Source organism: Protomyctophum bolini (assembly GCF_963924005.1).
Source record: "Protomyctophum bolini genome assembly, chromosome: 4".
NCBI lineage: Eukaryota > Metazoa > Chordata > Actinopteri > Myctophiformes > Myctophidae > Protomyctophum > Protomyctophum bolini.
In genome coordinates this window covers 3,256,559-3,283,459 of record NC_137865.1, presented here as the reverse complement: position 1 = coordinate 3,283,459, position 26,901 = coordinate 3,256,559, and the positions used below count along the sequence as shown (strand labels likewise).

General features: G+C 46.3%; 1 long non-coding RNA gene across 1 annotated transcript; it reads right to left on the bottom strand.

The window, feature by feature from the left end:
• Window positions 1-1,603: 1,603 nt before the first annotated feature.
• LOC308314284 lies at window positions 1,604-3,826 on the bottom strand. Its single transcript, XR_013963953.1, has 4 exons — window positions 3,787-3,826; window positions 3,459-3,491; window positions 3,301-3,348; window positions 1,604-2,996 (listed from the first exon to the last, which is right to left on the bottom strand). It is a non-coding gene; the product is annotated as an uncharacterized lncRNA (long non-coding RNA).
• Window positions 3,827-26,901: the final 23,075 nt, after the last annotated feature.

The following is a 26,901-nucleotide window of genomic DNA, read 5'->3' as shown; positions in this document are numbered from 1 at the left end:
GCAGCTCGCTTGGTCTTCAACCAGCCAAAATTCTCACATGTCTCCCCCCTGCTCCGCTCCCTCCACTGGCTCCCGGTCGCTGCCCGCACAGAATACAAAACCCTGATGCTGGCATTCAAAGCAACCAAAGGTATGGCTCCCCCATATCTTGCAAGTATGATCGAACCCTACAAACCCTCCCGCTCACTCAGATCAGCCAACGCAGGGAAGCTGGAAGTACCCTCACTAAAAACGCCGGGACAACGCTCCACACGTCCCAAACTCTTCTCCCTTCTGGCTCCAAAACTGTGGAATGCACTTCCCATTGCAGTCAGAACTGCAGCATCACTCCCAATCTTCCGCCGCAGTCTGAAAACCCACCTTTTCAGACTCCATCATGGCCCATAGCACTTACCCCACCCCCTTAGATAGCAATTCTAGTAGTCATAGCACGTCATAGTACATATGTGTAGCATAGTAGTATAGATGTATAGCTTATATGTATAGTTTCATTATAGATATTCCACTGTTACTTTCTTAGCTTATGCATGTTTCATGATAAATGTCTTTATGTGATGTATTCCCATGCTTTTGTTCTTGCTTAATGTAAGTCGCTCTGGATTAAGAGCGTCTGCTAAATGCCTAAATTGTAAATTGTAAAATTGTACAGGACGTTGAATGATCAAGAAAAAATATACAAAAATAAAGATAAAAAAATAAAATAGAAAACTGTCAGTCAATGCTCTCCTTTCCTAGAGTGAAAATGTTATAGGCACGTTGTGGCGACTGGTACACACACCCAGGAGACAGAAAGACGTTTGCCTATTCCAAGGCGTTTAATCACAAAAGTCAGTTCAACAAACAGAGGTTTTAGCCATCACTTTCATGACATTCAAGGCAGAGCAGGTATAGACAGTTATGTTCAGTTCAGTTCCTCTTTCTCTCCGCACGATGGTCTGTCGTCTCGGGACCAAGTCTCTGGACTTCAACGAGAACGTGATTAAACACAGTCTGTCTTCTGCCCTGTGGGATTCAATAAACACGGGAAGTATATTCGCTATACTCAGCTGGGGACGAGCGCTCCCGCTCCGGTTTCTCCGCCGTGTACTGGGGTCGTAGTGTTACTCCTTTTCCATCCCGTGCAGGGTTAATTATATGGTTCTGATTCTCTGCTCCTACCCAGCTAGCAAGTTATGGCGCGCCGCCTGCGGGAGGCGGTCGCCGCGCGCCGCCGATCGTGTCCTCCGCCGGGCGCGTCGCACGATGTGGCCGCGTCGTTCTTGATCAGCGTGTGCCGTGCGCGCCGACGCGCGTGTAGCCGGCGCCCCGCTTCTCTGCCGCGACTCGAACGTCAGCTACGACGGCAGCAGCAGGACAGCGTGGAGCTGTCTTATGACACCCCCCCCCCCCCCCCCCCCATATGACCCCGCACCCCTCGATCCTCCCCCATGCTCACCTCCCTCCCACATATTTATAGAAACATAATAAAGCAGCAAATGTATACTTAATTTTGTTTCTTTATTAGGAAAAAAAAAGGTTACAATGAAATCATTTAGGCACATAGAAAAAATATGTAAACAACCAAGTTTAGAATACAAGTGGTTGATTTTTATGTCATTTTGCTGAGAATGCACTTTAAGACCACTCTGAGAACCACTGGCTTCTAAAATCTATAAAACACCAACTTTCCTGAAACCACCAGAACATGTTGGATAAGATTGTGTCCACATTTCCACAGTTTTCTGAAAAACCTATGTTTCTATATTAGTGGTTCTCAAATTATGTTATGTCAAGGACCCCAGAAATATTATGAAATTGGCCGCAGACACCTACAGTATCTGAAAATATGTTGTTCCAGGGACTACCCAGAAGCAAAGATGAGTTTAAAAACGTTTGCTCTGAAACAATATATATTCAAAGATTTGCACATTTTCAGGATAAAACTAAATAGCAGACCTACAAGCTCGTAGCGCGGTCCCTGGAACAACATATTTTCAGATTGGAGTAAATCGTTTGAACACCAATGATACAGAAACATCTAGGCTTTTCAGAAAACAGTCATACCATTCAAACACTTTAACCATAATTTTAAAAGCTGTTAGATTGTTGGCAGATTTACAAGCTCACAAGCTTGTAGATTTGCTAATACTAAAATGTGGCCCAAACACAGTGAACGTTTTAACTAAAATCTGCGAGGATTTAGAAGACATTTTGTGGAATCAGTTCAAGTTTAATTTCTATAAAACACCAAGTCTATTCTGTGTGGAGTTAGTTATGTAGGCCCAGTAATGTTGCAATAACAGTTACACAGCAATAAACAGAACACACAATCGAGATTCACCTTTTGAGCAAGAAATCGTGCAGCATACATTCAAGAGTCCATTTGGAAACCCCTATAGCGGTGGGTTTGAACCCTTTTCATGCCAAAGTTATTCACCATTTGAGCCACGGACCACCATTTGATGAGCTGCCTGCCGTGCCTGTCCGTTTCCTTCCTTTATGAAGCCTGACTGGTGGTGGCCGCCAGCAGAAGTTCCAAAATGCACCCTGTCCAACGTCTCCGGCTCTCAGACCCCAGGTCCCTGTCACTGAAGTCCAAGATCCCCTGGTTTTAGCCACTTTAACCATTATTTAAAAAGCTGTAAGCTGTTGAAAACGAGTTTGTAGATTTGCTAATTTTGAAACATCGTGAAAATGTGGCACAAATCTGTAAATATATATTATTTTGCAGCAAATGTTTTAACTAAAATCTGTGAGGATTTAGAAGACATCAGTTCTCAAGTGTAAGTGCTTAAGTCTTTAAAACACCAATTCTCTTCTGAGTGGAGTCAGGAGTTTCTGAGCGTAGCAATGTATGTATGTCCCCATGTCTGTATGTCCGAGCACGGAAAGCTGGGTGCGTTCCTTGAGGTCTGGATGTTGCGTATAGTAGAGGGTCAGGGAAACCCGACTGGTGGTAGCCTTTCCAGCAGAGGTTGCATTTGAAGTCGATAGGTCTTCCTCCAGCGAAAGTTCGTCTGAAATCACAGAATTAATTAAATAAATTATTGTGGGATAACGTTTTGATGGCTGTGAGAACCACTGCCTTAACCCATTTAGACCTGAGGACGCATCTGTGTCGCCTCATAGGTTTTAAACATTATTTTAAAAGCTGTTATCTGTTGAAAAATAGCAGATCTACAAGCTCATAGTGTGGCACAGAGTGCCACAGTACTCATCATAATACACCTCAGTCATTTAAAATGTTATGATGGTAACAATGGTACACAGTTACACATTGTTGGGTGCCAATTTTCTGTCCTTGGTAAAATGAACAATTACCTTAAATTAAAGAACGATGTCTCAGCTCTGTACAGCATGTCACCTTGTCTGTAAAATGAAATCAAATTCAAGTCAAATTTCTTTCAAATGTAACAGCAAACTTGAGGCAAGAGAGCTTGTAGCATGCAACCTTAATTCAGTGGTAGAAATGTTCTTACCGTTTGTACGCCCAACAGATCCAAGTCCTGTGTCTGAAATCACAGTAACAACAAAATGGTAAACATTGTATGTACATAAAAATCAATTTGATGAAAACAGAAGATCTACAAGCACACAATGTGCTGCGAGCTTGTAGACCAGCTATATTCAGCATGCAACCAAGTGTAAAAATCAGGCTTAGAATAAAACAACAAAATGACTAAAATGACAAAAATTAAATCAAAATGTGTTGTAATTAGACAAATCTTTATTTGCAATTGTGGCCTAGCAAAGTTCCTTTAGAGGAGACAACAGAGAGAAGAGTAAAAGAAATGGCTCAGAACGTACCTGCATGGCAATGCTCATTTTGGTCACTGCATCTGCACCTATAATAGAATAACAAAAAAAGTCTGTTTTAAACATTAGCCTACTATGTGATATTTTTTACATTTGCAAGACAGACATTTGACGAAGATTTAGCCTTGCAGACCCCACATACACACAGACCCCATGCTGTATTGATGTGGTACCATAGGAGAAGTTCTAAAACAAAGAATGACAAAAAATGTGATTTACAGCTAAATGCTGTTTATGTAGTCTACACAAGCAACGTATCAAATCTTATCTAATTCGAATAATTGTGTTTAAGGACTTATCAACACAATAAGAAGTTACCTGTTAAAATAGCATGAGTTATACGTTTGCTAATGCTAACCTTATCCCCTCGTCCAAACAATAGATTGCCCAGGTAGCTAGGCTAGCTAGCTAGAGGGAAACATACACAGATAAAGATCGAAACGATTCTAACACGGGCAATTACACTACACACGGTAGATATCGGATATAAAAATACACTGACCTTTCAACTGAATTTCTCCGGAGAAAAACTGTGTAAGAACTAATATAAGCATTTGTTGGAGAGTCTTGTCTTCTGCGACTGCCTCCACCCCCGTACGTCGATTCAACAAAAACAACAACACTGCAATGCATGCCGGGTAAAGCCTCGGCTCCAGGCTAGGTAGGCTAGCCTGAACTAAAGTTACAATTACTAGTCTGCAGGTACATATTATTATTATTATTAATAACAACAACAATAATAATAATAATAAATATAACCGCAAGAAGAAGAAGTATAAGAAGAATCCACTTAATTATATTCAATAGTTAAAAAATTATGTATTTTATACATATAATGCACATCCTTGTCTGAGAGAGAGAGAGAGACGGGCGGGGGAGGCAAGCCTTTTGTCAGCGTGAGGAGGGACTGTAAATCGCTGTAAATTCACGATCGCATTAAAAAGTAACTGATCGCGATCGTTTGACGCGCGGACAGCGGGGGGAAGTCCAAGCCAGCCCGGGCGTGCTACGCTGTGAAGGCGACAGCGGGAGGCGGTAGCTAGCGGGGAAATGTTAGCTGGGTATTCACCAGTCTGTCATGTGACAGTCGGTCATATACGCGCTTAAGCCTAGTAGGGCAGAGAACAAGAGACAGTAAATATAATGCTGTTCATGTTAGTCTAGTCTAGACCATCTCATCAGTAAAGAAAAAAGCAATAAACGAGGTCAATACAATCTAATCTGTTATAAAAATCAAAGAGGGAGAGTTAAAAAAAGAAAAATAGGCATAAAGTGTCATTAAAGTGTCCTTTACCTGAAATAGAAAATATAGCTAGTCAGTAGGCCTACCGCATATGTTACGAGGGCAAAAAGAATAGAGTGAGCCACATAAAGTAGAGTCAAGAGATCCAGCAGCAGCCTCTGTTGTTGTGGGGATGATGTTGTTACTGACATATTCCATTGACTTCACTGGGTCTTTGAATTCCCTGGTGGCGGTTCCGTTGAGTGTGATGAGGAAACGGCTCGGATGTACAAATCCGTACCGTACATTGTCTTGGTTTTGAAGACGAAGTCGGACGTCTTTGTAGGAGGCGAAGGTCTTGGCGTCCCTCGCTGTTCGGTCTGGGAAGATGCAGATTTTTTGCCCTTTATAGTCATACGGCCCATGTTGTCGCGCCTTGCGTAGGACCTCAACACAGTCCTGGTCGTAGTGGAGCTTTGCGACAATGACCCGCGGCTTCCCGTCTCTCATTGTGTGAGCGGTCTACCAGGAACTCTTTTTGGTCGTTTATGAGATCTTTCAGGAGTTTGGAAATGGCAGTAGGGCTACGCGAACCCGGCGTCTCACCCATTCCTACCACACGACTATTTGACCTACGCATCCTCGATTCAATATCATTGCATTTCTCTTTTAATTCTTCCAGCTCCGCTGCGAGGTTAGCCACCATAGCTTCCATCGGAACAGCATAGTCTTCATGGAATCCACGTCAGACCGGATGGATGCCGTGTTGTTTTTAAGCTCCTGTAGCTCGCGTTGTAACTCATCCCTTAGCGACTTGAATTCTTCAGAAAACACACTCTTTAGCTCAGATTTAGTATAGAGGAAATGTCCGCTCTGTGTCCATCTTCGGCTCCTCCCCCGGGCTGGGTGGGTGTTCTCCGGTCTCAGTGGTACTCTGCTCCGAGGAGTCCTCTGGCTCGGGGCCTGTGTATCGGTACTTGCGGAGATTCCGTCGGACCATGTACCCTGATTTGTAGTAGGCCCTGGTAGCACTCAGACTTGCTGAACTGTTTCCACACCGGCAGTGAAAATAATATACCGTAAAATAATACTTTTAAAAGGGGTCTGGCAGGAGCTCTTCCACACGCGTCTTACTCCATTGCTGGCTCAATTTATTACACTCTTAATCATACTTTATCAGACGATAAAGTCTTTAGGGACACACATCCCTGTTAGGCCGCAGTCACATCTATCAGACAAGTGTCTTATGGTTGTCTGATGAAAAGCATCAGACAAGACAGCTCCCAATGCATTTCTAATGGGAGTCACGTGGTCTCATCAGACAAACGTGTTTCATGGGGATGGGGGGGGGGGGGGGGGGCGAGACACAAGACACAAAACATTTTGTAGGCGACAAGCTGGAGAACAGGGCGGCACCTCAGACAAGACAAAAAGGGTTGGGTTTACCCGCCAACCAATAGGAGAGAAGGTCCGTTTGTTACGCTGCACTGGGCGGTCTTTTCACACTCTGAGTCTGTTGTTTTTTTTCTGCATAGTGCAGACACGGAAGAGGAAAGCCTATGCACTTTCGTATTAACGAAAATTATTTTATTGTTAAGTAAAGTAGTTTGGTCTGTTCCAGTAAGCAATTCAACAGGAAAATATAATCCCTGCCCGTCGTGGCCGAACAGAAAATTAAAACAAACGTTATAATTCAAGGTGCATGCATTTTCACTCCTAATGCTTATATGATTCTGCCCTGTGTTATGATCTGAGTGCCTATGCTGTGTAGCCTACTTGTACGACTGTACGTGAATATACAAATGTACTAGATATTTATCGTGTACACACGCACACGCACACCCTGCATTGACAGAATGGACCGGAGCTACTTATAAACTGCAGAAACAGTACAGTAGCATATCAAAAGAGATTGCATGCAAGCTATCAAATAATTCAGGTGTCACGTCGACTCCGTGAAGTTTCTTCAAACCATTCCATATGATTTGGTTGTTAAAATAAAATAAAACTGTTAATATGAATGAACATGTTTTCAGTTCGCATGGGCAGTGCGCATTGGACTGGAGATTATGAAAGAGTCGTAGCCATGACTTATATTTCTGAAAATGCTACTCCCAAACAATCATTTTGGGCATGAAATGTTATGATTCCCCCCCTTTTTTTTCTCTCATTTTTTTTAATAACATTAACATCGAGGTGTCCACTGCAATCTGTCGTCTCCTCTCCTGAAGTAACGCTGAACGGTCTGACTGCAGGAGAGGAGAGAGCCGTGCGCCCAGGCGCCCCATGGCTAACAGCCTGAAATGCAGCAAGTCGTGTGTTGTGGTAAAATGGATGCGCTTTATTAAAAATAATGGAGTCGTTGATAACAGAAAATATTAATTTTCCACAATGATGCCATGCTTAGTCTGCGTACCTGGAGGCTATATACATACACACGGAATCAGTGCCAGACTTGGCACCTACTGTGGTAGTGGTACTGATAAAGTGGAGACGCAACACGTTGACACAACCAACAAGCTACTAGCTACTGTGTCCCGCAGCTAACAGCGTAAGGACAACAACAGGGGCAACACGTGGATCTGTTTCCGCATGTCCTCGCACCGCCCACGCACCGCCCAGATTCCGCAAAGCATTGTGGTCAATTGATGCGACAAACGACAAGACAGATGAAACCATAAAACATTGATTACACGCTTGTCTGATAGGTGTGACAGGCGCCTTACGGTTCCGAACCCGGGTTCGAACCCTCCACGACAACCTTCCACTTCTGGCGTTCCTGGGCACAACCCACTGCGCCATCACCGCTCTTCCACCTAGTCATGTCCACCTCTGTGTTCCCCTCCCCCTCTGACGAGCTGCCTGGGTGTGGCACTGCACACCTGTTTCCATTCAACCATGATCACCAGAGTCTTCAAGAACCCTGCCTTCCCTCCACTCCTCGCCAGATCTTCCCATAGAAACGCCTGACCTGGCTATCTGCCGTGCCACGCCTGGATCTCGTCACCACTTTGTTCAAGGACTGTTTGTTTGGCTGCCGATCTACAAGCTCGTCCCCGACTACTCTCTTGGATTTCCCCTAGGTATAGCTTTATATTATATATATCCTCATAGATACATATAGATCTACCTATTTATATGATAAGAGTATTTATGTATTTATATGGATTTATATATATAACTCACTCATTCTTGAGATGAGGGACAAAAGTGGAAAATTTAAACTTATTTTATGTTAAAAATAAATTAATTCATAAAAATAAAAGCACTTGCAAAGTTAAGTGTAATACAGTTGTGTATTATTATGCCCTTAATTTCATTATAATTGTTTTCATATGCCATCTGAATTAGTTAAAAGCAGGCCCTGTACCCAAAAAGGCCTGTATTTAGCCTGTCCCCAGCAAGTGGCCACAATTTCAAACTGCCAAAAAAGTGTCTAATACTGTCACAATCACATAAATATACATACTACATTAAAGTAGATTGTCAACAACATAGCAAACAATATACACAGTTAATTTAAATTTATATTTTCTATTAAATATCTCATATCAAATGTTCGTCCCACGTCTCCGTCAACTCCGTCAGGTTTTTTTTAAAGTCTTAAATTAATCAGAAAATATTGTCGACAGATTTAGCCTGAAGACTCCTTTTCCAAGTCCCGTTTATATTTGTTGCAACAGTGGAGCACCTGATCTGACAAGCGTTCAATTGTTTGATATTTTAAACAAACAATGTTGATATCAATGTGGTCACAGCTTTTACATGTCAACTCCGTCTGCACATTATTATGATCTTTGTTAAGAATTCCAAAATAATGTTTATTATTTTAGTTTAGGGGTTAGGTTTAGCTAACAAATTAAGCAAAAACAAAATGGCTACATTGTACTACAGAGGGTTAATATGAAAACAAATGCAATTTTGTCAACTCCGTCAGACGTCAACTCCGTCAGGTTTTGTGTCTGACGGAGTTGACATGTATCTGACGGAGTTGACAAAAGTGTTCCTAAAACAATAAAATTATTGTTTTTGAATAATGGGCAGTATTCTAATTTAACACACAGTTAGAGCATGCCTTAAGGAACATTTTTGGCTATAGGGCCATCACAGATTTGTCTCGTGGTGACCATGGCAGCCATTTTACAAAAGAGCCGCCACCTGATGTTATTTTACAATAACTCAAGTTCTACACCACCTAGGATCTTGATTCTGGTGACTAAGACTACATTTTCAAGGATGAGGGATACAGTGGTACAATTTAGATTTTCCCTGTGACCATGGCAGCCATTTTTCAAAATGGCCGCCACCTGCTGTTATTTTACAATAACTCAAGTTCTACACCACCTAGGATCTTGATTTTGGCGACTAATCATACATTTTAAAAGATGAGGAATACAGTGGTACTATTTAGATTTGTCCTGTGACCATGGCAGCCATTGTTTTTCAAAATGACCACCAACCTGCTGTTATTTTACCAATAACTCAAGTTTTAGACCACCAAGGATCTTGATTCTGGCGACTAATCATCACATTTTCAAGCCCTTACCTCTCTGGGAGAGGTAAGGGCTTATTTCAGGTGCAGGTTGAGTTGCTACTGACAGGACATTAAAAGGAGGTGGGCTTTCTGGCCTTTGACTTGTCCCTTTCAGGTACAGATGCACAGTTTGACTTCACTGGCCACTGCAGGGAACTGTGGGGGAGAAACTTTGGTCTCTTGACACCCCGATTAGGTTCAGGGTTTTTTTTGGTGGAGACTTGCCTTTCATGACATCTTTGCAGCAGCAGTTGATCTCCTTACTGCCAGTGGTGGCACACTCTGGGTCTCTGGGGCATTGTATCTTGGTGGCCTCCTGCCAGTGTTTCTCCATCCTTCTCATGAGCTCTGTGTTCTGGGGCTCTGTTATAGTCAACTTACATTGTCTTGGCTGGAGATTGCTGTCCTGCAGGGTCCAGCCCAGTCTTGTGCAGATGGCTGCTGGCCCACCTGGAGGCCCCAACCTCACTTGTTCGGTTGGTGTGATTAGTTCGGGTGGTCTTCCCCAATCAGGATGAGGGGTTTGACCCTTTCGAACGGCAGTCTGGCCAAGTGTCTGTATTTAGTTGTGAGTTTAGATACAGGATACGATTGCTCACCCAGCCCCAGGTGACATGAGGTGAAGGCTCCTTAGATTTGGTAACATTGCTTTGGTTGACATGCTGGGGACACAGAGAAAGACACTGATGCCTTCAGTGTCTGCACATCCTGCCTGATAGTCCTGAAGCCAGATCTTCTGTCTTCAGTCTTTCGCTCACTGTTCACTGCTCACTGTTCACCTCACCGAATTTAGCCCAAGGAGTTTGACCCCTAGTTTGGCCATAGACCCCCTAGTTTGGCCATAGCCACTTGCCGAAATGTGCCGAAATGTGCTGACCTCATCACATCTGTGACGATGGCTATGGCCGTTTTTAGCCAACGTAGTGTTTTTTGTGAAAAACTAATGCTCGGAATGGATCCAGAATCATGAAAAGCCCCTAGTTTGACATGCCACATGCTAAAGCATAATGAAATTTAGAACATTTAGCCTTATATTGGTTGTTGATGGTACCCAACTTTCAGCAGCTGTCAAACATGCCCCTAGGGTGGTTCAATAGAAACCAATGTGGTATATGTTAGTAGACACCTTAACAAACATTGGTGAAGAAAATTCTTGGTAAGAAATGTATTCACATATTTGATATTATTCTGATAATATTCCCTGACTAAATTGGTAAAATAATAGCAGGTCCACCATTTTTGAAAATGTCTACGATCCATGGTCACAGGATAAATCTAAATAGTACAACTGTATTCCTCATCGTTGAAAATGTATGATTAGTCACCAGAATCAAGATCCTAGGTGGTGTAGAACTTGAGTTATTGGGAAATAACAGAAAGTTGGCGGCCATTTTGAAAAATGTCTACCATGGTCACGGGACAAATCTAAATAGTACCAATGTATCCCACATCCTTGAAAGTGTATGATTAGTCACCAGAATCAAGATCCTAGGTGGTGTAGAACTTGAGTTATTGTAAAATAACAGCAGGTGGCGGCCATTTTGAAAAATGGCTGCCATGGTCACAGGGCAAATCTAAATAGTACCACTTTATTCCTCATCCTTGAAAATGTGGGATTAGTCACCAGAATCAAGATCCTAGGTGGTCTAGAACCTAAATCAGTTAAACTTGTCAACTCCGTCAGATGTTCGTCAACTCCGTCAGACGTTCGTCCCGTGATGTTTTTGTTAATTTCCAAAGAAATAGAAAATTCGATGTCAAATCTTTTGTGCTTATGTATTGAAACACCAACTGAAATGATACGTAATGATGATTTTTTTTTTTTTTACATGGGTTTTCATGTTATAATATTGAAAATAAAGCTTGAAATGACGGATTTGAGAAATTGGATATTTCATAATAGTGTGATATTGGAACAAAACAATATTAAAAGATTTGTATTACTTAACTTGATTACTGAAAGCCATTATAAGATAACTGAGGACTTTATATTATTGTTGAAATGATCAAATTCAATTAAATGGGATTTTAGTGTGTCTGACGGAGTTGACATGAATCAGGTATTAAGTGCATAAATGTCCCATTTTAGAAAGAAATGTTATGCGAAAAACCTGTTCCTTCTCAAGATTGGTAGTTGAGACCTGTGTCTACAAATACATCTATTTGATTTGAATGTATCTTAAAAAAAAAAAAAATCCAGTTTGAAAAAAGTTTTGTCCCTTATCTCAAGAATGGGTGAACTATACATTGTCATTATCCTGCTCAATTTGGACAATAAAGTGTTTAATTGTCTTCCTGTCTCCTGAGTGGTTGCATTTGGGTTCAGAACACAACTCAGTCTTAACAGAAGATCTGGCCAACATGAACCCAGCACCCTCAGGAGGTAAGGCTCCAGAGCAGGCCTCTTCACTTAACCCTTTGGCTGCTATCCAGCGCCAAGACAGGGTGCTTGCTGACCACGCCCGGTTGCTTCAGGAGGCCTCTACAATGATGCATAGCATGGCTGGTGAGCAGCAGACCCAGTCACAACAGCTACTACTAGTAGCCAGCGAACAGCAGACACTACTAGCCCAGATGAAGAACATGTGCGACCAGTTAGCTGCTCTGTGTGCCGCAGCCCCACCAGTTCAAGTAGCTTCCGCTGCTATCTCACCTCCCACTCTTGGGCCTGTCGCCCAGCCTGGCCGGGAGCCTAACCTGGCTAGCCCCCAGCCTTTTGATGGGTCATTCACAGGCTACCGGGGATTCATGTTGCAGTGCAACTTTGTCTTTGACCTGCAGCCCAGCATGTTCTCTACTGACGCAGCCAGGGTAGCCTACATTGCCACCCACACCACTGGTGAGGCACTTCGTTGGGTCCAGTCTTTCTTGAGCTCCAACCCGGGGGCAAGGCACAACTATGCCAACTTTGAGGAGGAGTTCGAGAGTGTGTTTGACCACCCCATCGCTGGTCCCGATGCAGGATCCCAGCTGCTACATATCAAGCAGGGCTCCCGCACTGTTGCCGCCTATGCAATTGAGTTCCGTACGCTTGCGGCCAGCACAGGGTGGGCCGATTCTACGCTGCGCTGCATCTTTAGAGAGGGTCTCGCGGAGGCACTGAAAGACGAGCTGGTTAGAGACAAGCCCACCGACCTCAATAAGCTCATCAGTCTTGCCATTGATGTCGACGAACGTCTCCGTGAGCGCAAGAAGACCAAGGCACATCAAGGCTCCTCCCGCTTAACCCCCATTCAGAACAGCAGCACCTCTTGTTCCTCTGAGACATTTCTTACAGACTCTGCCACTGGTGCAGAGTCAATGGAGGTGGGCAGAATGCGTCTGTCTGCTGCGGAGAAGGAACACCGCAGGACCCGCGGCCTCTGCATGTATTGTGGGCAGAGGGGCCACTCAAGGGACAGCTGCCCTAGGCTGCCAAAAGACTAGGCTCATCGGAGACCAGGGGACTCCAGCTGAGCCGAATCTCTCGTTCCCCCTCATCCGTTAGCCCTGACAAATTTGAGGTCCATCTCTCCTGGCATGGAGGGACACTCTCAGTCGGCACCCTCATTGACTCTGGTGCCGATGAGAGTTTCATTGACCATCAACTGGCCTGTGAGGCTAACATTCCCCTCATCGACCTGGACCAGATGTGGACCAGACCCCTCCACGGAGCCCACCTGCCTATTCTGTCTTTTCTCTCTGTCTATCTCTCTCTCTCTCCCTCTATCCCCCCCCCCCCCCCCGACACGGTCGAGGCAGATGGCCGCCCACCCTAGAGTCGGGTTCTGCCTGACGTTCCTTCCTAAAGGGGAGTTTTTCGTTACCATTGTCGCAATGTTGCTTGCTCTGGGTGGATCTTTGTTGGTTGTAAAGTGTCTTGAGACAACTTGTTGTGATTTGACACTATAATAAAATTGAATTGAATTGAATTGAATCGCCCTGATTGAACCCATTCCTGCTTTTGCTCTGGATGGACACAGGATTGGCCTTATTACACACCAGACTCAACTCCTCAAGATGACCTTGTCCGGTAACCATGTCGAGGAGATCCGCTTACATGTGTTACCGTCCCCTGGCACTCCTCTCATCTTAGGCCGACCCTGGTTGGAGTTGCATGTACCCCATGTGGACTACGGTAGAGGCCGCATCCTCAGTTGGAGCACCACCTGCTATGCCCGGTGTCTCCGTGCTGCAACTTCCTCCGCCACAGGGTCTCCTTCTGAAACTCCCTCTCCTCCTGACTTGTCTACTGTTCCATCCGCTTACCATGACCTTGGTGAGGCGTTCAGTAAAGACCGAGCCCGTTCTCTGCCTCCCCATCGCCCTTACGACTGCGGCATTGATCTCCTTCCGGACGCAGCCTATCCCGCCAGTCGGCTATACAATTTGTCACTCCCTGAGAAGGGAGCCATGGACAAATACATCTCTGAATGTTTGGCTGAGGGTCTCATCCGACCTTCTCGGTCCCCGATGGCAGCTGGTTTCTTCTTTGTCAAGAAGAAAGGCGGAGACCTCAGGCCGTGTATCGACTACAGAGAACTTAACAAGATCACGGTCAAGAACAAGTACCCTCTCCCCCTCATCAGTTCCAACTTCGAACCTCTGCAGGGTGCTACCATCTTTACGAAGTTGGACCTCCGGAATGCCTACCATCTCGTTCGGATACGCGAGGGGGATGAGTTCAAGACTGCGTTCAAGACTCCGCGGGGGCATTATGAATATCTCGTCATGCCTTTCGGCCTTACCAACGCCCCCACAGTTTTTCAAGCATTGATGAACGATGTACTGAGGGACATGCTGGATATCTTTGTAGTTCTCTACCTCGACGACATCCTGATCTTCTCCAGGAGTGCTGAGGAACACGTCCAACACGTCCGTCAAGTCATCCAGCGCCTCCTGGAGAACCGCCTCTTCATCAAGGCCGTGAAGTGCACCTTCCATGCTCCCTCAGTGGAGTTTCTGGGATTCATCATAGAGGGTGGGCAGACTCGGCCGGACCCACGGAAGATCCAGACTGTTGTTGAGTGGCCCCAACCGGTCAACAGGAAGCAGCTACAGAGTTTTTTGGGCTTTGCTAACTTTTATCGTTGCTTCATTCGAGGCTACAGCAAGGTGGCAGCCCCCCTCACTGCTCTTACGTCGCCTCTGCGTCCTTTTGCCTGGACACCTGCAGCCAGCGCCGCCTTCGACGCCCTTAACTCAATGTCTGCCAACGACTTAATTGACTGCTTTTTTAGCAACTCCCACAGCGCCAACGACGTCTTTATCGTCTTTTTCAGACGGGTATAACATTGGACCAAAAAAAAAAAAAATGTATAGAGACTGGCGCTTAGGGACTTTTTGGCACTTCTTAAAAGCGATGGATGAGTTAAGAGGCGATTCACATCTGCACCCATCCTGCTCCACCCTGATCCCTCTAAGCCCTTCGTAGTGGAGGTGGATGCCTCTGACACTGGCATTGGGGCAGTTCTCTCACAACAGTCTAACTCAGATGAGAAACTGCATCCCTGTGCTTTCTTGTCTCGCCGGTTCACCCCGGCTGAGGAGAATTACGACATCGGCAACAGGGAGCTCCTGGCTGTTGTGGAGGCCTTCGAGGAGTGGCGCCACTGGTTGGAGGGTGCAGAGCATCCCAGCATTGTCTGGTCCGACCACAAGAATCTCACTTACATCCGGTCGGCCAGGCGGCTGAACTCTCGTCAAGCACGCTGGGCCCTTTTCCTCGGCCGGTTCAACTTCACTCTGACGTACCGGCCAGGTTCCAAGAACGCTAAGGCTGACGCACTGTCTCGGATTCACTCAGCGGAGAGAGTCCCCATTACCCCGGACACCATTCTCCCCGCTTCCCAAGTGATTGGAGTGGTCACCACTAGTCTGGAGGCAGCGGTCAGGAGAGCTCAGCGCACGCAGCCTGACCCAGGAACTGGACCCCCAAACCGACTGTACGTTCCTGATGCTGTTCGATCCCAGGTCCTCCAGTGGTGCCATGCCAGCCGGGTGGCTTGTCATCCAGGAGTCAACCGCACCCTCTCCTTCGTACGCCGGTGGTTCTGGTGGCCTACTTTGACCTGCAGCCAGCGCCGCCTTCGACGCCCTTAACTCAATGTCTGCCAACGACTTAATTGACTGCTTTTTTAGCAACTCCCACAGCGCCAACGACGTCTTTATCGTCTTTTTCAGACGGGTATAACATTGGACCAAAAAAAAAAAAATGTATAGAGACTGGCGCTTAGGGACTTTTTGGCACTTCTTAAAAGCGATGGATGAGTTAAGAGGCGATTCACATCTGCACCCATCCTGCTCCACCCTGATCCCTCTAAGCCCTTCGTAGTGGAGGTGGATGCCTCTGACACTGGCATTGGGGCAGTTCTCTCACAACAGTCTAACTCAGATGAGAAACTGCATCCCTGTGCTTTCTTGTCTCGCCGGTTCACCCCGGCTGAGGAGAATTACGACATCGGCAACAGGGAGCTCCTGGCTGTTGTGGAGGCCTTCGAGGAGTGGCGCCACTGGTTGGAGGGTGCAGAGCATCCCAGCATTGTCTGGTCCGACCACAAGAATCTCACTTACATCCGGTCGGCCAGGCGGCTGAACTCTCGTCAAGCACGCTGGGCCCTTTTCCTCGGCCGGTTCAACTTCACTCTGACGTACCGGCCAGGTTCCAAGAACGCTAAGGCTGACGCACTGTCTCGGATTCACTCAGCGGAGAGAGTCCCCATTACCCCGGACACCATACTCCCCGCTTCCCAAGTGATTGGAGTGGTCACCACTAGTCTGGAGGCAGCGGTCAGGAGAGCTCAGCGCACGCAGCCTGACCCAGGAACTGGACCCCCAAACCGACTGTACGTTCCTGATGCTGTTCGATCCCAGGTCCTCCAGTGGTGCCATGCCAGCCGGGTGGCTTGTCATCCAGGAGTCAACCGCACCCTCTCCTTCGTACGCCGGTGGTTCTGGTGGCCTACTTTGGCGGCAGATGTCCGGAGTTTTGTCACCGCCTGCACGGTGTGCGCTCGAGGCAAGTCATCCCATCAGTCCCCTGCTGGTCTCTTGCATCCCCTTCCTGTCCCTGGTCGTCCTTGGTCGCATATCGCTTTGGATTTCGTCACCGGCCTTCCCCCCTCCATGGGCAACACCGTTATCCTCACGGTGGTAGACCGTTTCTCCAAGGCTGTGCACCTTATAGCTCTCCCTAAGCTCCCTTCTTCCAAGGAGACGGCAGAGTTACTGATGGAACACGTTTACCGCCTTCATGGACTCCCAGCGGACATCGTCAGTGACCGTGGCCCCCAGTTTACCTCCCAGGCCTGGAGGGCTTTCTGTAAGGGCATCGGTGCCACCATCAGCCTCTCCTCTGGATATCACCCCCAGTCAAATGGACAAGCAGAGCGGGCCAATCAAAGTCTGGAAGGGGCCCTCCGATGCGCCTCTGCTCTCCATCCGTCCTCCTGGAGTAAGGACCTGCCCTGGGTTGAATACTCACTGAACACCCACGTCAGTGCCGCCACCGGTATGTCACCCTTTGAATGCTACTTAGGGTACCAGCCTCCCCTGTTTCCGGCCCAGGAGACTGAGGTTGCAGTCCCTTCAGTTCAAGCCCATCTTCGACGTAATCGCAGAGTGTGGAAGACTGTCCATGCAGCTCTACTGAGGTCCAACACCCGTGCTTGCCGGGGAGCCAACCGTCGGCGCACCAAGGCACCGCAGTACAGAGTGGGTCAGCAGGTGTATCTCTCATCCTCTGACCTTCCGCTGCAGGTGGAGTCCCGGAAGCTGGCGCCCCGGTTCCTAGGACCATTCCCTATTGAGCACATTGTCAATCCGGTTGCAGTGCGCCTCCGACTCCCCTCCTCCATGAAGCGGGTCCATCCAGTCTTCCACGTCTCCAAGATAAAGCCTGTCTCCTCATGCCCCTTGACACCTCCACCCCCTACCCCCCCACCCCCACAGATGGTCGATGGGCATCCGCAGTGGACGGTGCGGCGGCTCCTCAAGGTGCGCCGCCGGGGTCGTGGATTCCAATACCTCGTTGACTGGGAGGGGTATGGGCTGGAGGAGCGCAGTTGGGTTTCCCGGAAACTCATCATGGACCCCGAGCTTCTACGTCAGTTCTACCGAGACCAGCCTGATGCGCCTGGCAGGTCGCCAGGAGGCTCCCGTAGAGGGGGGGGTCCTGTTACGGTCCCGAACCCGGGTTCGAACCCTCCACCCCAACCTTCCACTTCTGGCGTTCCTGGGCACAACCCACTGCGCCATCACCGCTCTTCCACCTAGTCATGTCCACCTCTGTGTTCCCCTCCCCCTCTGACGAGCTGCCTGGGTGTGGCACTGCACACCTGTTTCCATTCAACCATGATCACCAGAGTCTTCAAGAACCCTGCCTTCCCTCCACTCCTCGCCAGATCTTCCCATAGAAACACCTGGCCTGGCTATCTGCCGTGCCACGCCTGGATCTCGTCACCACTTTGTTCAAGGACTGTTTGTTTGGCTGCCGATCTACAAGCTCGTCCCCGACTACTCTCTTGGATTTCCCCTAGGTATAGCTTTATATTATATATATCCTCATAGATACATATCTACCTATTTATATGATAAGAGTATTTATGTATTTATATGGATTTATATATATAACTATACATTGTCATTATCCTGCTCAATTTGGACAATAAAGTGTTTAATTGTCTTCCTGTCTCCTGAGTGGTTGCATTTGGGTTCAGAACACAACTCAGTCTTAACAATCCCTACGAGATGCACAAACCGAAGGAAAAGCACCATGACATGGCCGATCATTCCATTTAGTTCCCTTTCGCCATTTAACTGTCTCCACACAGTGTTCATTTCCACCTTGATTGTTTGGCTCTCCGTCATGCCACATGGTGAAGTCCACTTTGCCCCCATCAGACCACATAAATCTACCCTCCGTGTGAATGTCAGTCAGTCCAATCCAGGTAGGGCCTTGTTTTGAGGCAAAGTTCTTGATCAGGTCGGTGACGAAGTTGTGCTCCGCACCACTGTGGATGGACACCAGGTTGGCATCTTCCACTCTGCAGTTCCACTCTGCTTGGCCCCAGGTATAACGTGTAGCTACATACTTGTAGCAACGGCCATTGAACAGGTACCAGAATTTTGGACACAATCCTCGCTTTAGTACCTCAGCCGAGGTTTCATTCTTCCCACCGGGGACGTCCACCGTCCCACCAGCTGTACCGGGCACGTAGTCAGGGATAGCGGGGACGGTGGGACAGGGCACGCCTGTCCGGCCGCTGGTGTTGTAGCGTGGCCAGCCGTGACGATAGGCCACGAGGGTGAGGACCCCCAGGAGACACAGCAGCAGGAGTACGGCGGCGATGATGTACACTCGGCGGCGCCACGCCAACTCGGACAGCACGAGATCTCGCATGGATTAACTGTTCAAAGCAGCACAAGAGTCAATGTAAATGCAATAAGGAAGTCAATGTATAGACGATAAGGATGTCGTCGCCTCCACCTGCATTTATATAAACGCTCCTGACGAGGTGAGTGTCGTCATCCACCCCCAACGTCACCCTGAGCCAATCGTATTACATCTTGTAGATCTCCTGTTTTTTGAAGTTGATTATCTCTCTAGGTCGTCCTCAGACGAGCCCTCCATCGTCGTTTCCAGTCATCTCGGTTCTCCATACATCCGGCCAGTTCGTTGGTACTTTGCACTCCTGCATCGCTCTTGAGTACATCCACGTATGTTAGCGCGGGGCGTCCTCGTGATCGATGCCCGTGTGTTGGTTCCCAGAGCACCAGTTTGCTGGCTGGCAGTTCTTGATGCCTTTGGCAGTGTCCTGCTAGTCTCATTCTCCTGGCTGCTATTTTCTGGCTCACCCTCGGTAGTCCCTCATACAGAGTCATGTTAGTGACATGTACAGTCTTGCTGATGTTAAGTACTGCACGCAGCATTCTGGTGTAGCACCCGTCAAGGGACTTCTCCAGGGTTGGCTTCAGGGTCCAGCATTCACTGCCGTATAGGAGAACAGACTCCACTGTTGCGTAGAAGAAGCTGAGTTTGATTTGTCGGGGGAGATTGGAGTTCCAAACACTGTTCATGCCATTCAGGGCCCTCCATGCAAGTGCCTTCCTCACTTTCAGATCTTGCTCGGTTGAGTTGACCCATGAGCCCAGGTACTTGAAGTCCTTGACTTCCTTCAGCACCGTGCCTCCTGCTGTTGTGAGAGGTGGATGTTCCGGTGAGATGTTGTAGGTGATGACCTCAGTTTTCTTGGCATTTAGCCTAAGGCCAACTTTGGCACACTCCAGCTCCACACTGTTCAGGAGTTCCTGAGCTTGTTCCACGCTGTCGGAGAGCAGGCCGATGTCATCCGCATAGTCCAGATCTGTCAGGACTACCTTGGGATGTCGTCTTGACCTCCTTGGAGTTAGGGTAAAGCCAAGATCCTGCTCTCGTCCACTGATGGCTTTCCTGAGTGCATAGTCCAGGACTATGATGAAGAGGAAAGGGGCTAGGGTATCCCCCTGCATTACCCCGGCCCGGATATCAAACTCCTCGCTGTTACCATCTGGGGTCACCACCTTGGCCCTTGTTCTTGCATACATGGACTCTATTGCCCGGAGCAAGTTGGGAGGGACACCGTAGGCCTTAAGGATCTTCACCATTGTGCCTCTGTGAATCGAGTCAAACGCCTTTTTGAAGTCGATGAAGCAGAGTACAGCAGTCAAGTTATCCTTCTTCACCTCCTCAATCATTCTCCTCAGTGCCAAGATCTGTGCTACGGTAGTTCTCCTCTCTCTGAAGCCATTTTGGTTCTCTCTCAGGAGAGGGTCGATGGCATGCCGTATCCTGTTTAGTATCATTCTGTTGTAAATCTTTGCAGTGAGGCTGATGCCTCTGTAGTTGTCTGGCTTTGAGAGGTCCCCAGCTTTAGGCACTTGAATGATGTTGGACAGAGACCATATTTCAGGCTGTTTGTTGTACATTAGTGACAGGTTGCAAAACTCCAGGGTGAGGTCATCAAGGTCACAGTTCTTTAGGACCTCTGGGGGTATGCCATCTGGCCCAGCACTCTTGCCCTCCCTCACTGTGGATTTCGCCTTGGAAAGCTCACTGGACGTAAAGGGACCATCTTCGATGTCCAGGCCCTGGAGGATTGCCGGCACATCCTCCTCAACTCCATCCTCTGCTGTACCCAGGAGCCCCTGGAAGTGGCCGAACCAGGTAGTCACCCTGTCCTCTGGGCTGTGTCCCTCCACCTGTCCCTCCTTAGCTCTTTTCCGCCCAGTCATCTCATTGATGACTTTCCAGGCCTCCCCATATTGCCGTTCACCATGCGCTGCCTGCACTCTCTGTACGCTCTCCATCAGTTCCACTCCTTTTATGGTGTCGTATGTACTGAAGAGAAACTGCTTGGCTTCATTCAGTACAACACGTCTCTCCACGGTTGGTTCGTGCTCAAAGTTGAGCCGTGCTTCCTCCACCCTGCTGCAGTGTTGTTTTTGGCAGGCATTTTTTAGATTTAGTCAGTCTTAGTCTTTTGGAAAAATGCTTAATTAGTCTTAGTCAGTCTTAGTCATTTGGAAAAATGCTTAATTAGTCTTAGTCAGTCTTAGTCATTTCTATCCTTGATAGTTTTAGTCGACGGAAACTCCTAAGGGTTTTAGTCAGTTTTAGTCATTTTAGTAAAAGGTTTTAGTCCAGTTTGTCAATTTTTTTTAAATGTCTTTAAATAAAATGTCTATAGCGTACAGGTATTAATTAGAGCTGGGACTCGATTAAAAAAAAATCTAATTAATCAGAGGCTTTGTAGTTAATTCATCTCGATTAATCGCATTTTAATCGCATATCATTATTTGACCCAAGAACTGTGAGAGCCATTTTTTATGGATTTTGGTATACTAGTGAATCAATGAATAGTGAATACATAAGTTTAAGCAATAAAACATTGTTTTTGTAGTAATAATATCTCAAAATTAATAATTTATATAGAGCTTTTCTGAGTACCCAAAAATGCTTTACAAGGGGGACATGATAAATCAAAAACAACTTTATTAAAGGAAAAAACACTAAGTAAATAAAAATAAATATCTGGGGTAAGTAATATTGAAGGTTTTGGATGGTGGGGGCATGTCTCTGAGAGTTTTGGGGGTATGGATTCCACAGGGTTGGTGGGGGGGCTTCAATTGGTGCAGCAAATATGTGACATGAGTTGACCATAAGAAAACACCTCTGTTTCTTCCGTGGACATACAGTAACAGCCATAGGAGATTTTACATTTTATTTGGCCATAACCGTTTAGTTAGAATTAGAAACCATGTCATCTGGTCGGGTACTTGAACTGCTACTGGGAGTTGGAATAACATTAGCTCTGATCCATAGTGTTAGAAGGAGGAAAGTAGGCTTTCACATCTTTTTTTATGTTAAAAACGAGGGGCTGCACAGCCTGCACTTCCGCGGGTGTGAGTGAGGGGAAAGGATCAAATTAAGTACCATAGAACTCCTGAGTCCTAACTACGCTATCGACCAGAGCTACAGTTGTTGATTGACGTAACGTTAGCTTCCAGGCTAGGCTAGGTGCAACATGTTTCGCATTGAGCCGATACTGGAGTCTTGACGAGGCGCGGTGATATGTGAATTCTTTGTTGAATAATTGCACACAAGTGTGCTGTAATCCACGCTATCATCGGATAGCCTTTTAAATCCTATTTCCAATCCACGGGGACAAGCAAAGTGATCTGCAGCGGCGTGGCTTCCCCCAGTCTGGTGATGTTATTGTCTGAAGAAAACACGGAGTCGAAATGGGACGGTGTGTGTGTGTGTGTGTGTGTGTGTGTGCAATGTGCATGCATGCAGATGGGCGTGACCAACAAGGAAAGGAGAGGAGGATAGAGGCGAGAGCAGTGACATTATTGGCGAACATTTTCATGCATTTAAAACTTTGTTCGTCAATCCACTAACATGTTCGTCTACCCTCGTCTTGTCAGCGATAACACAAACACGTCTCGTCATCGTCATCGCGTCAAACAGAGCTAATTAGCTCGTCAGCGTCAGTCTTGTCCCGAATTATTTGAGTGTATTTAGTTTTAGTCCGTCTTAGTCCTGGAAAAAGGGGCGTTGACGTCGTCATTTACGTTATCGTCAGTCCTGACGAAAACAACACTGCCCTGCTGCGTGCAGCTACAACCTCCGGATGTCCGGACCGCATGGACACTCTGGCTTTGTCCAGCATTGGCACGCACAGCCTGGTCGCCTCCTCATTCGCAACAACGAATCTCTCATATTCGCTGCTGGGCTCAGCTCCCTTGTCCAGCTGCCCAAAGCGCCTCCTAACCTCCTCTGTGTACCTGGCTTGCAGGCCTGGGTCGGCTGCGAATGCCTTCCAGTCGTGCCGGATCTTGGGGCTTGGCTTGGGGACCCTGAGGCTAAGTCGCACCTTCATGGAGACCACGCGGTGGTCAGAGCCCACAGAGCTGAAAGTGCTGAACGGTTCAGCATTTAAGATGGAGCTCCTCCACTTTCGCCTCACAAGTATGTAGTCCAGCTGACGTACAGTACCTGTGGCTCGGTCTCGGAAGGTCCATCTCTTGCCTGTTCTTTTCTGGAACATGGTGTTTGCTGCCAGGAGCTGATGTTCCATGAGGAGGGCGGTGAGGTGTGTGCCATTGCGGTTGGTGGAGTCGTGGTATGGGAAGGATACGTCCTCTGGGCCGAGCCTTGCATTGAAGTTATTATCTGTGATATCTTTGCCCATAAAGCTTTCAGAAGGTTCCCCTTCCATGAGCATCATCATCCATCACCATTCTATCATCACAGAAAATCTTGACATCTGAAGAAAATTCTAAATGTGAATTTAAGCACATGCAAATTTAGCTGATTTTACTTCAGACCTTCTACACTTTATGCCTATTTTCTCTCCCTCTTTGATTTTTATAACAGATTAGATTGTATTGACCTCGTTTATTTGTTTTTTTCTTTACTGATGAGATGGTCTAGACGTTGTGGTGTCTCGATGGCAGAACACCGCCCAACAGGTAAGCACACCCCTGGAGGCCAGCAGAGGCAGAGAGAGAGAGAAGAGGAGCGCACCAACCTCTAGGGCGGGTACTAGAGGGAAGGTATGTCCCGCGTCACCTATGATGGAATGCCAAGGGTGACCCAGAAAATAGGGTAACAAGAACACTCGGCGGATTTACCCTTTTTGCCGACTTCTCAAGACAAGTCGGCAAACCGTGGAGAATATTCGGCAGACTCTTCAGAAGATTCGCCGCGCGACGACTCTTCTTCGGATTCTGCCGAATATTCTCCATGTTTCGGGGCACTTTCAGCAGCTGCAAGTTTCTGAATGTTAGCTACTGCTAGCTACTGTGCTAACGATGCTAAAGCAACACAACCAAAACAAACCCAAACCAGAAAAATAGCTGTCTACTTCCTGACTGAATTACATCTGAATAGCAACGCTAACAATGCAGAAGACGCTAACACTGAGGAGCTAAAGTAAACGTGACGTTGTTGTGATTAAACATAATGTGCCACGAAAAATAGCTGTCTACTTCCTGACTGAATTACATCTGAATAGCAACGCTAACAATGCAGAAGACGCTAACACTGAGGAGCTAAAGTAAACGTGACGTTGTTGTGATTAAACATAATACTGCTAATGACATATTTGCATGTGAGAAGCTCACTACAGGCCAATGTTTTTAAATAGGCTACTGTATAAAACAGTGCAGTGGCAGATAAATTAGGCCTATGTAAATGTCTAGCCCAGTGTTTCTTAACCTGTGTCCCGCGGTAGTTTACTGTGCCTTTTGATCTGTCAGGTGTGCCTCGAGATTTTGACCGAAAGTAACACTAGCCCACCCCCGAAAGCGATAGCTAGGCGTCCTATTGTTGTGTTGTTGTCACACGTGCGATAACGACATGCCGACGGAACAATAGACTCTAACGACCATCGGCCATAGAAATGTTAATCGCGCCTGGCAACTTTACTGTATAAATGGGGCACAGACATGGCATTCACATTCTACAGCTACTACAAGATGGAACCAGCAGCAAAAAAGAGATGCATCCAGAAGACGCTACATTTCGCTCCCTCCAGAAAGACACCACCAGAACCCGACAGCACAGACAGCGCCGCCGTGTCACCTGCATCTGATGACGGCACAGCAAGCGGCCCCTCGCCGCCGGGGGGAACAACAACCGCGACTACTACCAACGCAACGCCTACAAAGAAAGCCACTGCCAGACTGTACCGTGATGATTACATTAAGTTTGGCTTCACGTTTACTGGGGATACAACGTACCCGATTCCGCTGTGTATAGTTTGTGGATTCAAGCTTGCAAACAGCGGCATGGTTCCGAGTAAACTGAAGCGTCACCTTGATACCAATCATGATGAACTCGCTACAAAGGACAAATACTTTTTCGTGAGTTTGAAAGAAAAAAAGGAGAAAGACACAACGAAGCAGGCAAGTCTCTTGATACGCAGTACCACTAAGAGTTCTGAAAAAGGTCTAGAATTAAGCTACGAAATCGCAGAGATGTTGGCACAGTTAAAAATGCCACATACATTGGCAGAAACAGTAGTAGCCAAAACTATGAAACTCATGGGGCGTCACTTTTTGCCACCAGATATTGTAAAGGAATTAGCAAATGTGCCGCTCTCAAATGACAGCCCAATGCAGGAGCAAGAGCAGTTATTGGACATACAGGGGGACTATCAATACAAAAAGAAATTCAAGGAACTAAGTCTAAGACAGGTTTTGGTTGGCTGTTGGCAAAGAATATCCAGCCATCACAGCCAGCGCAATGGCAGTGCTGCTCCCCTTTTCCACAACCTACCTGTGTGAGCTTAGCTTTTCAAGCCTGACTTGCATAAAAAACAAACACAGAGAGAGACTGAGAGCAGTTGATGAGGAGCTCCGTGTCTGTTTGTCCAGCATCCCAGCCAGGATAAAAACTATTTGTTCAGGAAAACAAGCTCAAGGTTCACACTAAGACAGAACTTGTCAAACATATTTACTTTTCTTTTTATCAATTATTTTTTACGATTTTCTTTGTACAAAAGTGCTCAAGTTTAAGACCATTGTATTGTGGCAAAAGATTTTTTTTCTCTTTTTTTTTTTACAACTCCTTTTTTTATTTAGAAGTATTACTTTGCATTGACAAATTTAACATGTGTGTGCTATATTTTGTATGCGTTTTCAAAAATAAATTGGTGAAACTGAGGCACTGTCTCTGTCCATTTATTTCTCTTTAAAATTTAAATTTGACGAGTGCTGTCATGTGTGTTTTTAATAGTATATTGGGTTCATATATATATATATATATATATATATATATATATATATATATACACCGGTGTATATATACAGTATATACACACACTGTATATCTAGGTGTGCCCGAGATGTTTAGGCTATGAAAAGTGTGCCCTGGGACAAAAAAGGTTGAGAAACACTGGTCTAGCCTACTACAACAGTACAGAATAGCCTAACTAATGAGATGCAAATATGCAAAATTATATAGCCCGCAGCCTCGAATGCAATTGATCATCACTTGGTATGCTAAGTCGAGTGATCTACCACACAGAGTTCATGTTGTTGTTGTAAAGTTCTGAAAATGCAAATGATCAATCACTGTTCTAATAGACCTACTCTACTTCCTGACTGAATTACATCTGAAATAGCAATACCAAATATGCCAAATAAATACAGTAGCCTATTTAAAAACATTGGCCTGTAGTGAGCTTCTCACATGCAAATATGTCATTAGCAGTAGCCATCATCATCAAATCAGACATCACTACTCTACTTCCTGACTGAATTACATCTGAATAGCAACGCTAACAATGATGATGATCAACAATTGATTATTCTAAATTATATTGATGTAAATACTATTATCTGAACTGTGCTGGCTTCTGCATTTTGCCTTTATGTCTTCCGTCGTTCAGCCACTAGATGGTGTATTGGGTCAAAAGTTGGGAACCCCGTAGACCAATATGCTCTGCTGTCAGTTTACAAGTTGTCAATGCAGAGAGCAGACGTTTCGATCCTTGTTTTGTTTGTGATCACCACAGGATCATTGCTTGTGATTTATGCTTTCCTTTTCTGGCCGAACGAGGCGATCATGTTTGGACATCTATGGACAGCTATTTTGGACAGCTATTTTTCGTGGCACATTATGTTTCATCACAACAACGTCACGTTTACTTTAGCTCCTCAGTGTTAGCGTCTTCGCATGCATCTAAGCATTAACATTTCAATGGCCGAGGGTCGTTATAGTCTATTGTTCCGTGTTGTTGTTATCGCACGTCTAATGGTTAGACATGTGACAACGCAACAATAGGAAGCCTGCAGCCCAGTAGGATTTTGACAGAAAGTAACA